This window comes from Ovis aries, chromosome 16 (assembly GCF_016772045.2).
Source record: "Ovis aries strain OAR_USU_Benz2616 breed Rambouillet chromosome 16, ARS-UI_Ramb_v3.0, whole genome shotgun sequence".
Taxonomy (NCBI): Eukaryota; Metazoa; Chordata; class Mammalia; order Artiodactyla; family Bovidae; genus Ovis; species Ovis aries.
The window spans coordinates 18,624,973-18,639,752 of record NC_056069.1 but is presented as its reverse complement, the minus strand read 5'-3'; the positions used below and the strand labels follow the sequence as shown (position 1 = coordinate 18,639,752).

The 14,780-nt window shown below is 43.6% G+C and overlaps 1 protein-coding gene across 3 annotated transcripts in view; it reads right to left on the bottom strand.

The window, feature by feature from the left end:
* ELOVL7 (ELOVL fatty acid elongase 7) overlaps nt 1–10,045 on the bottom strand; it is an 81,421-nt gene extending 71,376 nt beyond the window's left edge. For 2 of the 3 annotated variants that reach the window (XM_004016954.5, XM_042233764.1), the window contains exon 1: nt 9,930–10,045. The gene's annotated coding sequence lies outside the window, so the exon portion shown is untranslated. Of the gene's footprint in view, nt 1–9,156; nt 9,674–9,929 lie in introns of those variants that run through there. The other variant, XM_060400409.1, reaches the window with a different exon arrangement.
* Between the last annotated feature and the right edge of the window lie 4,735 nt (nt 10,046–14,780).

The window sequence follows — 14,780 nt, the reverse complement described above, 5'->3', positions numbered from 1 at the left end:
GGCTGGGCTGGATGGTTTAGCTGTGTTGGCTAAGATAATGTACTTTTCTTCTTTTACATTTTCAGTCATGGTTCAGGGTTAGGTTCTATAATTCATAGGCCTTAGAATGAGAAACACCACATTGCTTTGCGTTTCCCACTCATCACACAGGGGAAACGTAATCCTTGCCCTGGTCATGATGTACAGTAAAATCTACAGGACTAATTAATGTTGTTACTTACAGACAAGGATGGATGGGGCAATTTAGGGGCTTTAAACATTCAGTAGTGGGACTTCCCTGGCGGTGATTATGACTTTGCCTCCCAATGCAGAGGTGTGGGTATAATCCCTGCTTGGGAGCTAAGATCCCACACGTCTTTGGGCCAAAAAGACAAAACATAAGACAGAAGCAATATTATAACAAATTCAATAAAGAATTTTAAGATGGTCCACATCAAAAAAATCTTAAAAAAACAGATTCAGTAGTGAAGTCATATTCTGAGTTAAGGTTAATGAAGACAAAATAATTAGCAAGTCAGAAAACCATTTAGACGCTAATCAGGAGAACTTATTTCTAGTCCCCACATTTTTATTTCCTAATTAAAAATGTTTTTTTTAATTGAAGTATAATTGACTTACAATGTCGCATTAGTTTCAGGTGTACAACAAAGTGAATTAGTCATACATATACATATATCTACTCATTTTAAGATTCTTTTCCCACATAGGTCATTACATACTATTGAGCAGAGTTCCCTGTGCTATACAGTAAAGTCCTTATTAGTTATCTATTTTATATATAGTAATGTGTATACATCAATCCCAATCTCCCAGTTTATACCTTTCCACTCTTCCCCCTGGTAACCATAAGTTTGTTTTTTACATATGTGACTCTGGTCCCACATTTTAAATAGGCTTATGGGCTTGACTGGACTTCCCTGGTGGCTCTGATGGTAAAGAATCTGCCTGCAATGCAGGAGACCCAGGTTTGATCCCTGGGTCGGGAAGATCCTCTGGAGGAAGAAATGACAACCCATCCCAGTATTCTTGCCTGGAGAATTCCATAGACAGAGGAGCCTGGCGGGCAGAGTCGGAGATGACTGAATGACTAACACACACATAGCCTTGGCCAAATGACCTGTACTTGCTGGGCCTCAGTTTCCTCATCTGTAAAAGAAGTTGATCTAAAGGATCTCTAAGGTCCTTTCCAAGTGCAAAACGCTTTAACATGTCTTTTAAAAGACATGCACATGTCCCAACAAAGTTTTCACTTCCTTGCCGCTTGGATAGATAAGTCTGGGAAGTAACCCTGTGGGAAGGAGGCCTAGGCACCCGCAGTAGTAGTAGTACCATCTTCATTGACACTCTTTGTACTGGCTGCCTCCCTTCCCCTGTCCCTGCTATGACTGCCTAGGACCACCTCTCAAAAACACTGCTTACAAAAATAAAAACAATCTATATTAGGGCACGTGGGCATTGGAGCCCAGAATGAACTGGGTCTGATTTCCAATGCTGTGTCTAACCACATGATCTTGGACAAGTCACTGAACTTCTATATGCGTCAGTTTTCTTGTCTATACACTAGAAACACTACCATCCTCCTAGTAGGGCTTCTGTGAAGATTAAATAAGATAAGGCACGTTAGAATTTAGCAAAGTGCCTGGCATCCAGCAAGTGTTCAATAAATGCTATTATTGTAAAATGTATTTTTATTTTTCACATTTTATGTTTGGTCTTTTTTCACTAACCTGTTATAATGTTTCAGAAAATAATTATCATACCACTATAACAAACATTTGAATCTAGAATAAATTATACCTTGCCTAATTCAACTTACCAACTTAATAACACTACGAAATTGATCAAGTTTAACTGATTCTAGCTAACTCTAGCCTTTGTATTTTTGCTTTCAATCTTTATAGAAGTCATTTAAGGGAGGTAGGAACCAGCTCTAGGTTCTATGTATTGGTTCACATTATTAAAATAAGCTTAAATAGTATATGGATACTAAAAGCTTAATTTAAAATAAGAAGTAGAGTTGAATATGTACCATTAGTATGGTATGCTAAGCAAAGGAAAAAAAATCTACATGTACTCTGCTTTTTACAATCTAAATGGCAAAGTTTCACTAGTCTTTATTAATGAGGTGCATAAAATACCTACAGAGGCAAAGGTTCTGACAATCTACTATGTAACAGCATAAATGATTATAGTCTAACAGCTGGAATTTAAAAAAAAATACTGCTGCAATTTTGACTAGTTCCGGTTGATTAATCAAAAAAAATTGTTTGAAGAATCAAAAATTACATATATACCATAAATATGTACTTTACCTTTAGACATATTAGTAGGCCCTAAGTTCCCAGTTTTCCAAAGTAATCTCAAGATTTCCCTTGAGGAAGAATTCCTGCCCAATATTTTTCTCACATAAACCATAGTCAGAATTTATTTTCTACAGTTCTAACTTTTAGTGTTCTATGTGGACTGAACACTAAGAAACAAAAAGAAAACAAACAGAAAAAAATTACAAACCAAGCTTAGGATATTATCTCTCAAGCTTTCAAAATTTTCTCTCCAATTCTTTACAGTTCTCCTACCTACTTTTTAAGTCACTCGCTTTAAAGGAAACTTTCCAAAGAATACAACATTCTCTTCACAGGAATAATACTCTTTCCTTTTGTACTTTTATAGATTTACACACATTTAAATTGAGAGTCCCTTGGACTGCAAGGAGATCCAACCAGTCCATTCTGAAGGAGATCAGCCAGGGATTTCTTTGGAAGGAATGATGCTAAAGGTGAAACTCTAGTACTTTGGCCACCTCATGCGAAGAGTTGACTCATTGGAAAAGACTCTGATGCTGGGAGGGACTGGGGGCAGGAGGAGAAGGGGATGACAGAGGATGAGATGGCTGGATGGCATCACTGACTCGATGGATGTGAGTCTGAGTGAACTCCGGGAGATGGTGATGAACAGGGAGGCCTGGTGTGCTGTGATTCATGGGGTCGCAAAGAGTCGGACACAACTGAGCGACTGAACTGAACTGAAATTACCTAATCACAATAACAAGCATCAGTTCAGTTCAGCCGCTCAGTCGTGTCCGACTCTTTGCGACCCCATGAATCGCAGCACGCCAGGCCTCCCTGTTCATCACCAACTCCCAGAGTTCACTCAGACTCACGTCCATCGAGTCAGTGATGCCATCCAATAACAAGCATAATTAACACCAATAGGCTTGCAATAAAGACAGTCACTGACCCAGTTGTAGGAGCAGGGAACATATTCATATCTGGGCAGCATTTGGTGTGTTTTATGGAGAAATAAACATGGGCTCATGGGGTCAACCAGTTAGGTATCAAGAGGATTATCTTTATATTAGAATGTGTGTATGCTAAGTCGCTTCAGTTGTGTCCGACTCTGTGACGCTAAGGACTGTAGCTCGCCAGGCTCCTCTGTCCACGGGATTCTCCAGGCAGGAATACTGCAGTGGGTTGCCATGCCCTCTTCCACGGGATCTTCCTGACCCAGGGATTGAACCCCTGTCTCTTATGTCTCCTGCACTGGCAGGCAGGCTCTTTACCGCTATTGTCAACTCGGAAGCCCCATATTAGGATGAATCATATGTAACTGCCAATATCCAAACAGTTTTTCCTAGAGAAATGTCAACTGAATATGTTCAACCTAATATAGTTCTATTTTTTAATTATAAAAATATTGATTATACTTAATGTTTAATATTACATCTATTACCCCCTTTCTCCTCCCTTTGAACAATGAATAGTGATTCTTACACTTCACTTTTTAAATTCCACATTTGCTCAGGAATAAGTTATTCTATAAGCAGTCACTTGAGGTTGGTTTCCTAAGAATGTGATTTCTATTTTTTTTCTTTCTCCAGGTTAAAGTCTCACTGGTTAGAATTTCAAAGAAAATTTTCAAAGACTGAAGGTATAAGAATATGCCTTGCAGCAAATCACAGGATAAAAGCGGAGGGACTAATGTGTGAGGTCAGCACTAGTTTGTTTGCTCCTCAGACACACATCTTTGGACTTGTAGGATCCAGCACAGCACTGTCTGCCTAGAGAAGGCAGAAACCAGTAAGAAGAGGACTGAGCGGAGAAGCCCTGGACCCCGTGAGATACAAGCAGCCTTTCCTTCTCATCTGTCCGTGTTACGCCATGTAACTGTAACAAGCAAACAAATACATCGTAAATGTGCTATTAAGACAAAAATCCCACAATTTGGGATGGAAAGGAAGAAGACAAAGGAATGGGGGGCTGTATTTAGATGAGGGACAATTTGCCAAACCCTCTTTTTCTTGTTCTCGTATTTCTACCACCGACCCTAAAAAGTCTAAAATAAGTTGTCCTTAAGTATTATTAAGTATTAGTCACTCAGTCCTGTCTGACTCTTTATGATCCCGTGGACTGTAGCCCGCCAGGCTCCTCTGTTCATGGGATTCTCCAGGCAAGAATACTGAGTGAGTTGCCATTCCCTTCTCCAGAGGATCTTCCTGACCCAGGGATCGAACTAAGGTTTCCGGCATTGCAGGCAGATTTTTTTTTTTTTTTTTACCATTTTACCTACTTGGGACCTCACAAAACTAGTGTTGGATATTAGAACCCTAGTGGCTTAAGAGACACCCTCTAAATTATCAACCCACAAAGTTAGTATACTAAGGCAGAAGAGCCTGAATGTTGTAACTATACTTGGATTTAAATCCTGGCTGCACACTTGTAACCCTGGACCCTTGCTGAGCACAATTTCTGCTTCTTCACTTGAGCACCTTTCTTCACTTTTCTGCATCCATGTGTGCTGTGAGGATTCTGGTACAGACCTTGCTGTCTTCAGACAATTCATGAGAAAAATGCACAGAAGTGCCTGACTGCAACTATTGACTGATACCTAAAAGATGCTCAAACTTTTCCCCTCGTAATCGTTAGCAAGAGCGTGCATTCTATAAGCATTTGGCACAAGCTCATTTTCTGTTCCCAAATCATTGTGGAAGGGAGCTGTCCTTTCCAGGGTCAGATAGAGAAAAGAGATAAAGCTCCACAGGAGAGGGAGAGGTTCCAGAATGATGAAGTTGCAAGTGCAGAGGGGTGCTTTCGAAATACCAATACCAACAGGTCCCTTCCATTCTTAAAAGGCTCCAAAGCCCGCTCCCCCCACCCCCATTGCCTGTATGACAAAATCCCAAATTTTTACTAGGTGAAATGCAGCCTTCAGTAAGCTGAGCACGCTTAGCAACCTCCTATCACACCCTGCTCTGCAGTGATTTTTACAGTGTTTCCAGCTCTCTGAATGCACCACAGCCTGAATTTGACTTCCAGCCCTCAGCCCATTTCTCTACTCCAGTGTTCCTTCTTTCGGCTCAGAAGGGCAGTTCTGCCTGCCTTCCCATTTGGCTTCCCCCATGCTCTGTTTCTGTTAATCACAGTTTTTCACACTGTACTGTATTTACCTCCCTTGAACCCACACAGACCTGGACGAGCTTCAGCATCCTGCCAACCACTCTGCCTGATGCAAACCTAACACTCAGATGTTTATTGAATTTGAACTTCTGCAATTCCCAAATTTTGGCTGAGTTTGACTCTATAGTTAATCTTGGAGGAAACAAAGGAGCTGGGCTGCTGGTGGTCAAGGCCTGTGGCTGCTTCTCCAAGTGGATGCAGATTTGTCTTTAACAAGGTAGTCATACAAGTTATATGTTATATGGTAACTTATTTCATCTGAATAATGGAAATATCTATCTCTTTGGACATATTTATCACCAAGAAAAAGGATAATTTTATTTGTCAAGGCAATAACATGTGCTTTTGATATATCTAAATCAGTTTGATTCAGTCGCTCAGTCGTGTCTGACTCTTTGTGACTCCATGGACTGCAGCACACCAGGCTTCCCTGTCCATCATCAACTCCCAGAGCTTGCTCAAACTCGCGTCCATTGAGTTGGTGATGCCGTCCAACCATCTCATCCTCTGTTGTCCCCTTCTCCTATCTAAATCAATTAGGAGTAATTAAAAATCTCAATTTTTAAAAAAAGACTGATCCTATAAAGTGCATGAGTGTTCAGTTTTTCATAATGTGAGTGGTCCAAATTGGATGAGTCCAATTTGTGTTTATGGGATGCTTCTTTCCCTGGTTTATGATGTATTTTATTGAAATTCAAGATCAGTTCTCAATTTAACATGCTGCTACATATCAGTTCAGTTCCGTTCAGTTCAGTCACTCAGTTGTGTTCGACTTTTTGCCACCCCATGAACCGTAGCAGGCCAGGCCTCCCTGTCCATCACCAACTCCCAGAGTTTACCCAACTATATATACAAAGGCTCCAAAATTCTTCCATATTCTAAAGCTGATGTTTGCACATGTAGCATACCAAGAAGAATAAACAATTAAACAAATTAGAAAAAGTCTTATTTCTTCAACTCAAATAGTAATTATCTGAAGACAGAGGCTTTCTTTTACGTACATTCCATTGCCTACCATAAAGAAACAAATCCCAATTTGTACAACGACATATTTGCAAAGGTAAGCATTACTGCAATGTGAGTTGTTTATAATTATTGCTAATACACCTATCCAACAACAGAGGATTAGTTAAGGAAATCATATTATAATTATTGGAATAAATGCAATAGGAGTTTTAGAAATTATAAGAAAAATGCTTACTATATATTACAAGGAAAATATAAAATATTAAAACTCTATATGTAGTATGATAGAGGAAAACATGTATTTTAAAAAATGAGAGAGATAAAGGTAAAATGGCAAAATGTTTACTGTGGTAGAATCATGCTCGGGGGCAGAAATTCTCTTTTTGGCTCCCCAGTCTCACCACTTTGACACCTTCCAGTGTTCTTTTCTCCTCACCTCAGACCTCCCCAAGCACAGCCAGTTCTTCTTTAACAATGCCTTTCGGGATCAATCCAGGCCCACATCACCTTACACAGAGATTTTGAGAAAAGATTCCCATTTAGCCTATCTTCAGAATATCCAACTATCATATCTATTGTCAGAATAAGACAGTTATTCTACTTCTAAATTATCTACTGTGGTAATCTCTTCATTTATGTTTTCTGCATTTTTATGTATGTGTTATATTTGTCAGTAAAATTGGGGTTTTCATGTAACTCACTGTGGTTTCATCTCTTGTTTTGCTAGGATAAGGTTAGGATTCATGATTCTCTGTTGATATGGTCCTTATTCATTACACTTCTAAGTGGAATGTTTAGCCAGGATAGGTGGGTTTCTGTCTGCAGCAATGTAGCTGACAGAGGCCAACTCCTCTTCTCCTGCATTGTCTGCCAGCTCCCCCATGTTTACTGAAACAAACTCCTTAACATTCTCTAAAACCCAGCTTAAAAAATTTTAAGTTTTCTATCATCATCCAACCCACCCAGTATATGCTACCTTAATTCATCTTGCATCGTATTCTGCAAGCATTTATCAAGCTGATACTAGTTGCAAGGCTTGAAAAATTAGCCTTACTTTGTTTACAATCTTTCTATGGACCATGACTATTGATGAAAGAAGCTAATCAACAACAAAAAATGATATAAGTGATACACAAATGTTCAGGAGTGGGGAAGAGGGAGACTAGTAAAGAGAAGAGGGGAACAGAGGTGAGAATGAGGAAGGCTAGAAGGAATAGACAAGGTAAAAGCTGAAAAGAGGTTTCCAATTGAAAAAAGTGTAATCTGAGACACGACCTCTGGGTTTTGCACCTGGGTGACTATGATAAAGGGGAGGGAGGCTAACATAACTAACTGGTGTTAACTAGAAATGCTTTGCGGCAAAGCAAGACAAATCCAAATGAAATACAGTAAGTCCCCTACAAACGACCAAGTTCTATTCCAAGACTGTGTTTGTAAGTCCAACAGAGTTAGTACTATATTGTAATAGGTTTATAATACTTCCACACAAATAATACATAAAAAACCAACACAAAAAGTAAAGAAACGTGTGCAGTTGTACAACAGCTGGCATATAAGGGCTGGCATCAAGTGAACAGGTAAGACGAGTCACTGACTGGAGGAGGGAGAAGAGATTCAAGATGACAGAACTTGAAGGGTCATCAGCAAAAGGAAATGGAGAGCAAGCTGCTATTTCATTCACACCTGATGTTGACGGCGCAGACTGTGGTTTCTTGCTGGAACCAGATGCACACTTGCACCTTTGAAAGTTCACAATCAGGAAGGTTCTTCATATGAGGGGGACTTGCTGTATTACAATATACACTAAAACTGAATAAGATCCATGGAAACCACAGAATTTAAGGCGAGTAAGTAGCAGTGATAACCTAAGTAACAAAGTTCTATGAAAAGGAAACCTAAATGAGTACCTTTGTACACAAGAAGGAAAAAAGGAACCAGAGAATGAGAGCCTGGTCAGTGAACCATGAAACAGCACAGGACTTCAGGAAAGTCAGAGAGGAAAGAAAGGAACTCTAGGGGAGTGGGTACCCACAGTAGTTGTTACCAGCCTCAGCCCTGGATCAGACCCCTGAGTTGGCATCTCAGTTGCAATCTCCTCCAGCTACTTGTGTGCCTTTGGGCAAGTTCCTGTGTCTCAGTTCCCCTATCTGAAAAAGCATCATGTTTTCATTTATTTACTCCATAGGGCTGCTGTGAGAATTAACAGATTTGATACAAGTTCTTAGAACAGTGCCAGGCCAAGAAGCATTCAATACATGTCTGCCACTGGGGGTGGAGGGGATTTTTTGTTTTTAATCCTCAGTGACCTAGAGGGGAACAATTTCAAGCCAGTAGTAGAAACAAAAACTACAAAATAAGGGAATTAACAGTCAAGGGAATTGACAGGAAGGGAATTAACAGTCAAATGATGGGCAAGAAGACTGGGGACAATCAAAAGTTGATGACTCTTTCAAGGCAGTGAAACAGTAAGAGCGAGAAAGAGTAACCTGAGAATATAGGGTTAAGTGAAAAAGCTTTTCCAGGGAATAGATCAGTAAGAGGAAAAAGGCTTGGTCGCCAAAACTATTCTTCAGTCGTTGTGGCACTTGTTTTCCCCAAGCTGGACAGGGGTAGAGACCAGATCCTTCCTGTCCCAGCCTTCCCCAGGGAGCTCTAACGAATGCTCCCTTGGCATCCGGTAAGTTTGAATCAGCGCTGGTTGATTAGGGGGGAAGGCCCATTTTCTAACCAACGATACCTCGGAAGATGAAACAACAGGCTTTCCGATTTCCATCTCCGGCACGACCTGTTCTACCGCTCTGTACTCATCACTCTCCTCAGCCAGCAGCCGCTGCCGGGACAGGATGCAGTTCAGGGAGCCAAAAAGGCAGCGCCCGCTGCAAGAGCAGCGCCCCGAGTTAATTCTGGCCTCGAGGACACAAAAGCACCCCAGAGGGGAAAGAAGCAGAAAGAAAGGGGCTCGGCCAGGCGGGGCAGGGGTAGGCTGTGGCGAGCAAGGCCAGATCCCGGAGCTGGGAAAATGACCTCGCCGGTCAAGGTCGAGGAGGTCCCTCTTCCTCCCCGTCCCACCAGCAAGCACCTTTGTCCTCTCGCCTGGAACAGCGGGGCCCAGTCCCCAGGGAAAGCTAGGGGAGGGCTCAAAACCCAGGGACGGCGGGGACCACCGTCCCTGTGCGATGTTGGGGGGGTGTTGGTAGGGGGGCTCCCAGGGAGGGCGCAGGTGAGCTCCGCGGCCCCGCCCGCCGGCGGGAAGGGCTTTGACCCTGGGCACTCCCCGGCGTCGCGGCCGCAACTTCCGAAGCGCCCCCCAGAGTCCAGGCAGGGCCTGGCCGGGCTCCCGAGTCTTCCGGACCCGGATCCCACTCCTCGCGCGCCGCGCCCAAGTTCCTCCCACTAGGCTGCCCTCGATCGCCCGGTCCTGGGGTCCTCTCCCTCTCCTCCCCCATCCCTCCTCCTCTGCGTCCCGGAAAAGTTAGGCCCCGGCCCCCCGGCTCGGAGCCCCGCACTCACCCCGCGAGGAGCGGAGCCGAAGCGCCCGGGCGCGCGAGCAGAGGGCGGCGGCGAGCGGCGGCGCGAACGCGGAGCTCCTCACAGCGGCCCCTGCTGCCCTGGCCGCAGACCAAGCTGGGAAAGGGGCGGAGGCGGCCGGGGTGTCACCTGCCCGCTCTCCCACCCAGCCGCGTGACGCCGCGCAGCGCCGCCCCCTGCCCGCCCTCCGCGGCCGCCAGGTACCCGCGAGGGGGCGCGGGGAGGAGCCGCCCGCTGGGAAGGACCCGCTGGGAGGTGCGCGCGGCCTCGGGCGCCCCTCCTCCGCCTGGCTCGGCGCCCCGCCGCTCGCCTCGCGGCTGGGAGCGGGGACCGAGGGTTGCTCGGGAAGATCGGTTCTGACCTCTGCACATTTCTTTTTGAGCACAGATGTCATCACCTGAGGTCATCTCAAGGCTTAAATAATAAAGGCTTAAATGATGTGAAAACTGTTGTCAAGCATGACTCAGGATTAAGTTGCAGAAAAATCTGAAATGAGGAAAACCTGGCCGAGGATGAGGCTGGCGGCGGAGTGGTAGGAAAAAAAAGGGAGTTCTCGCTCCTGAAAAGGCTCTTTCAGAGGGTTAATTCATTATCTAAAATGGTGACCAGACCCGACGGCCGTGAGAGGCCCAGTGCGGGTCAGCTTCACCCCTACTTATTAAAAACTAGAGTTGCGGCGAATATGGGGGAGCGAAGAGGGCTATTAGAGCAATGAAGAGGAAATCCTATATAATCTAAGTTAACTTTCTTGTTCTGATTATTAACCGCAGCTGCTGCAGCCAGCACACTCCAGCACATTGACTTCTCCTTATCCTGGATTGGACTGAATGGTGGGGTGAGGATGAATGTTAGGCGTTGCCTTGCTTTGTGTCTGATCTTGATCCTCCTAACCACTGTCATGTCTGGAAATCCTGGCATCAATATCTGGAAGGTAAAATAAGAATCCTAAGAAGTTAATTATTGTGGAGGCAAAAACTCAAGAAGGAGAATTGAGTTGTCTTCTAGAAGCCGGAATGTAGCAGGAGGGGCTGAAGTCCTGACCCCGGCACTTCACAAGCATGGTCTGTGAGTTTCTGCTGTGAGTTTTAAGCATGAAATCATTGCCGGAAGGTCCAGACTACCCAGGAGGAAGGGGAGGGAGAAAAAGCATGTTTCACTCAGGTACAGGTGTGGCCTTCCACCACCTAATCCTACTGCATCAACAGGAGATTTTAAAGATTTTATACAAAATGTTGAGAGCCCTCCTAGTAGCCAGTGGGGAACATGAAAGCTCAAATTTAAGAGAATCCCAGCTTCAGCGAAACTAAAGGCAATGGAAATAAAATAATATTATTAATCATTTAGATATTCTTGCTTCTTGATTATAGTGATTCTGAAGCCTGGAATTCTTTGTTAAAATAGGTTACTAAGTATTAGAGAAGCTAAAGATTTCTCCTTCTGTTTAGATAAACTTTGCTTTCATCATGAGAACATGCCATTTAATAGACGTGGCTCCTGGGAACTAGAGACAATTGCTTAACAATATTTGCTTTTGTGTTTATCACTATCTACCTACCTATGTATAATTATGAAATTTCAAGTACACAAAAAGGTCAAGTGGATTCATTCATTTAACATATATATTCAGTGCTTTTAAGTTCCAGGCTCTGGAGATTCAACAGATAACAACAACAACAAAAGTTCTCTGTTCTTGTGGAATGTACCCTCGCTTACCCCATTCTAGTTGGGGATGACATACCACAGAGAACTAAACAAGTGAAATACAGCTGTCATGTTATGGTCAGTGCTGCCAAGAAAAATAAAGAAGGGAAGGAGATAGGGGCTTTTGGAGATAGGGAGTTGGAATGTTAAAGTAGCTACAGAAGTCCTCAGCTGAAGGAGGCATTTGAGCCAAAATTGTAAAAAGATAAGTGGCAAGGTTGTGTGTCTATCTGGGTAACAGCATTCCAAACAGTGGGACCTATGAGGCTAATGGTATGGGCGAGCATCAGATGATCAAGTTCACAGAATAGCAAGGATGCCAGAGTGGTTGAACCTCAATAAGTGAGGCCAAAGGGTCAAGGGAAGCATTTTGAGTAAATATGTGACATCATGTAACTGAAGTTTTTAGAGGGAGCACAAAGACAACTCTTTTGAAAGTAGGGCAGGAGCAGGATGGGAAAGGTAGAGGCAAGTTGGTAATTAGGAGGCTCTTTCAACATCCAGGTGAGAGAGAAAGGTGGCATGCACCTGCTTGACTGGGAGTGGTTAGAGAGAATCAAAATTTTAAAATATATTCTAGGGAATTCCCTGGTGGTCCAGTGGTTAGGACTTCACCCTTTCACTGCCAAGGGCCCAGGGCCAATCCCTGATTGGGGAACTAAGATCCTACAAGGCAAAAACAGAAAAACTATATATATATATATATATATATAGTTATAAGTGTGTGTATATATATATAGTTATAAGTGTATATATATATAGTTATAAGTGTGTATATATATATAGTTATAAGTGTGTGTATATATATATACATACATATATATATATATATATATATATATATATATATATATATATACTCACACTGAAGGTAATATCAAAAGGATTTCCAGAGGAGCTGGCATGCAGTGTGAAGGGCGGGGGGAGGTCGACTGGAGGTCGACTCCAGGGTGTTTGTAGCTGGAAGGAAAGAGCTGCCATTTACTAAGAAAAGAGGGACTGAGAGAAGACTGTTGGGAGGGGACTGTTTGTGGGACTGATTTATGACACCCATTAGATATCCAAGTGGAAGTGTCAAGTAGGAAGTTGTTTCTACCAGTCTGGAGTTCAAGAAAGAGGTCTGGCCTGGCTATATAAATTTGGGAGAAATCAGCTTTCACACGATATTTAATGGTCTGAGAATGGCTAAGAGCACCACAAAGGGGACTAGAGAAGAGATTTTAGAACTTCATACTGGGGTACCCCACTTTTAAGCGGTCAGAAGTGAGAAGGAACAGTCCTGAGCCTGGAGTAAAATCAGAAGAGTGTGGTCTCCTGGCAGGCAATCATATGAGTCGGCTATTGCCACACAACAGTTCTGCATGACAAATCACTTCGAAATCCATGGCTTATAGCAATATACCTGTCCTCACACCTGCAAGTCAGCAGGCTGGTTGAGGTTCCGTGGACCTAGATGAATGGCTCTGCTTTAGGCTGCACATTTAGCTTCAGTTTGTTCCAAGTGCGTCATTTCTGGAGCTCAGAATGAAGAGTCAGTAGCCACAGGGAAAAGATCTTCCCACGGTAGATAACTGGAGTACAAGAACCAGTCCAAAACACGCATGCTCCTGGGGACTCTGCTCACATCAAGTCTGCTAATATTCCATTGGCTGGAGTAGGTCACATGGGTAAATCCAACATCAGAGGGGAGTGGGGAACGTATTCAACCCACAGTGGAATGGTGAGAAGAAAGATTATTTGCTTAAAAAAAACTATACTTTTGTCACAGCATGGGAAGTGATCAACTGAGAATGAGAAATTGGTCCTTGATTTAGCAATACAGAAGTCATTGGTTAACTGTGACAAAAAAACAGGTCTGGAGGAACAGAAGGAGCAAAAACCCAAATGAGATGAGTTTCAAGAGTGAGTGGGAAGGGCTTCCCTAGTGGCTCAGTGGTCAAAAACCCACCTGCCAACGCAGGGGACATAGGTTTGATCCGGGGTCTGGGAAGATCCCACATACCACAGAGCAACTAAGTCTCTGCACCGTAGCTACTGAGCCTGCACACCCAAGGTCTGCAACTGCTGAAGCCCACTGCACCATATGGCCTGTGCTCTGGAACAAGAGAAGCCACCACAACGAGAAGTCCAAGCACGGTAGCTAGAGAGTAGCTCTCGCTCACAGCAACTAGAGGAAAGCCCCCTGCAGCAACGAAGACCCCGCACTGCTGCTGCTGCTGCTGCTGCGTCGCTTTAGTCGTGTCCGAATCTGTGTGATCCCATAGACGGCAGCCCACCAGGCTGGGATTCTTCAGGCAAGAACACTGGAGTGGGTTGGACAAAGACAAAAATAAATAAATACAACAGAAAATTAAGAGTGAGTGGGAAGAGGGAAATTGGAGATAACAAGTTTAGACAATTCTGTCAAGGCTTTTTGTGGTAAAAAAGAAGAAATGAGGTAATGGCAGGAAGAAGAATTGAGTCTAAGGAGGCTTTTTGAAAATGTTCAGTTCACTCATTCAGTTGTGTCTGACTCTTGGAGACCCCTTGGACTCCAGCATGCCAGGCTTCCCTGTCCATCACCAACTCCCAGAGCTTGCTCAAACTCAGGTCCATCGAGTCAGTGGATGACATCTAAAATTTGTTTGTACATTTTGGAAAATTTTAGTAGACGTGGAACAATTGATAATGCTGCAAGTTCAGTTCAGTTCAGTTCAATCGCTCAGTTGTGTCCAACTCTTTGCGACCCCATGAATCACAGCACGCCAGGCCTCCCTGTTCATCACCATCTCCCCCAGTTCACTCAGACTCACGTCCATTGAGTCAGTGATGCCATCCAGCCATTTCATCCTCGGTTGTCCCCTTCTCCTCCTGCCCCCAATCCCTCCCAGAATCAGAGTTTTTTCCGATGAGTCAACTCTTCTCATGAGGTAGCCAAAGTACTGGAGCTTCAGCTTTAGCATCAGTCCTTCCGATGAATATTCAGGACTGATTTCCTTCAGGATGGACTGGTTGGGTCTCCTTGCAGTCCAAGGGACTCTCAAGAGTCTTCTCCAACACCACAGTTCAAAAGCATCAATTCTTCGGTGCTCAGCCTTTTTCACAGTCCAACTCTCACATCCATACATGACCATAGGAAAAACCATAGCCTTG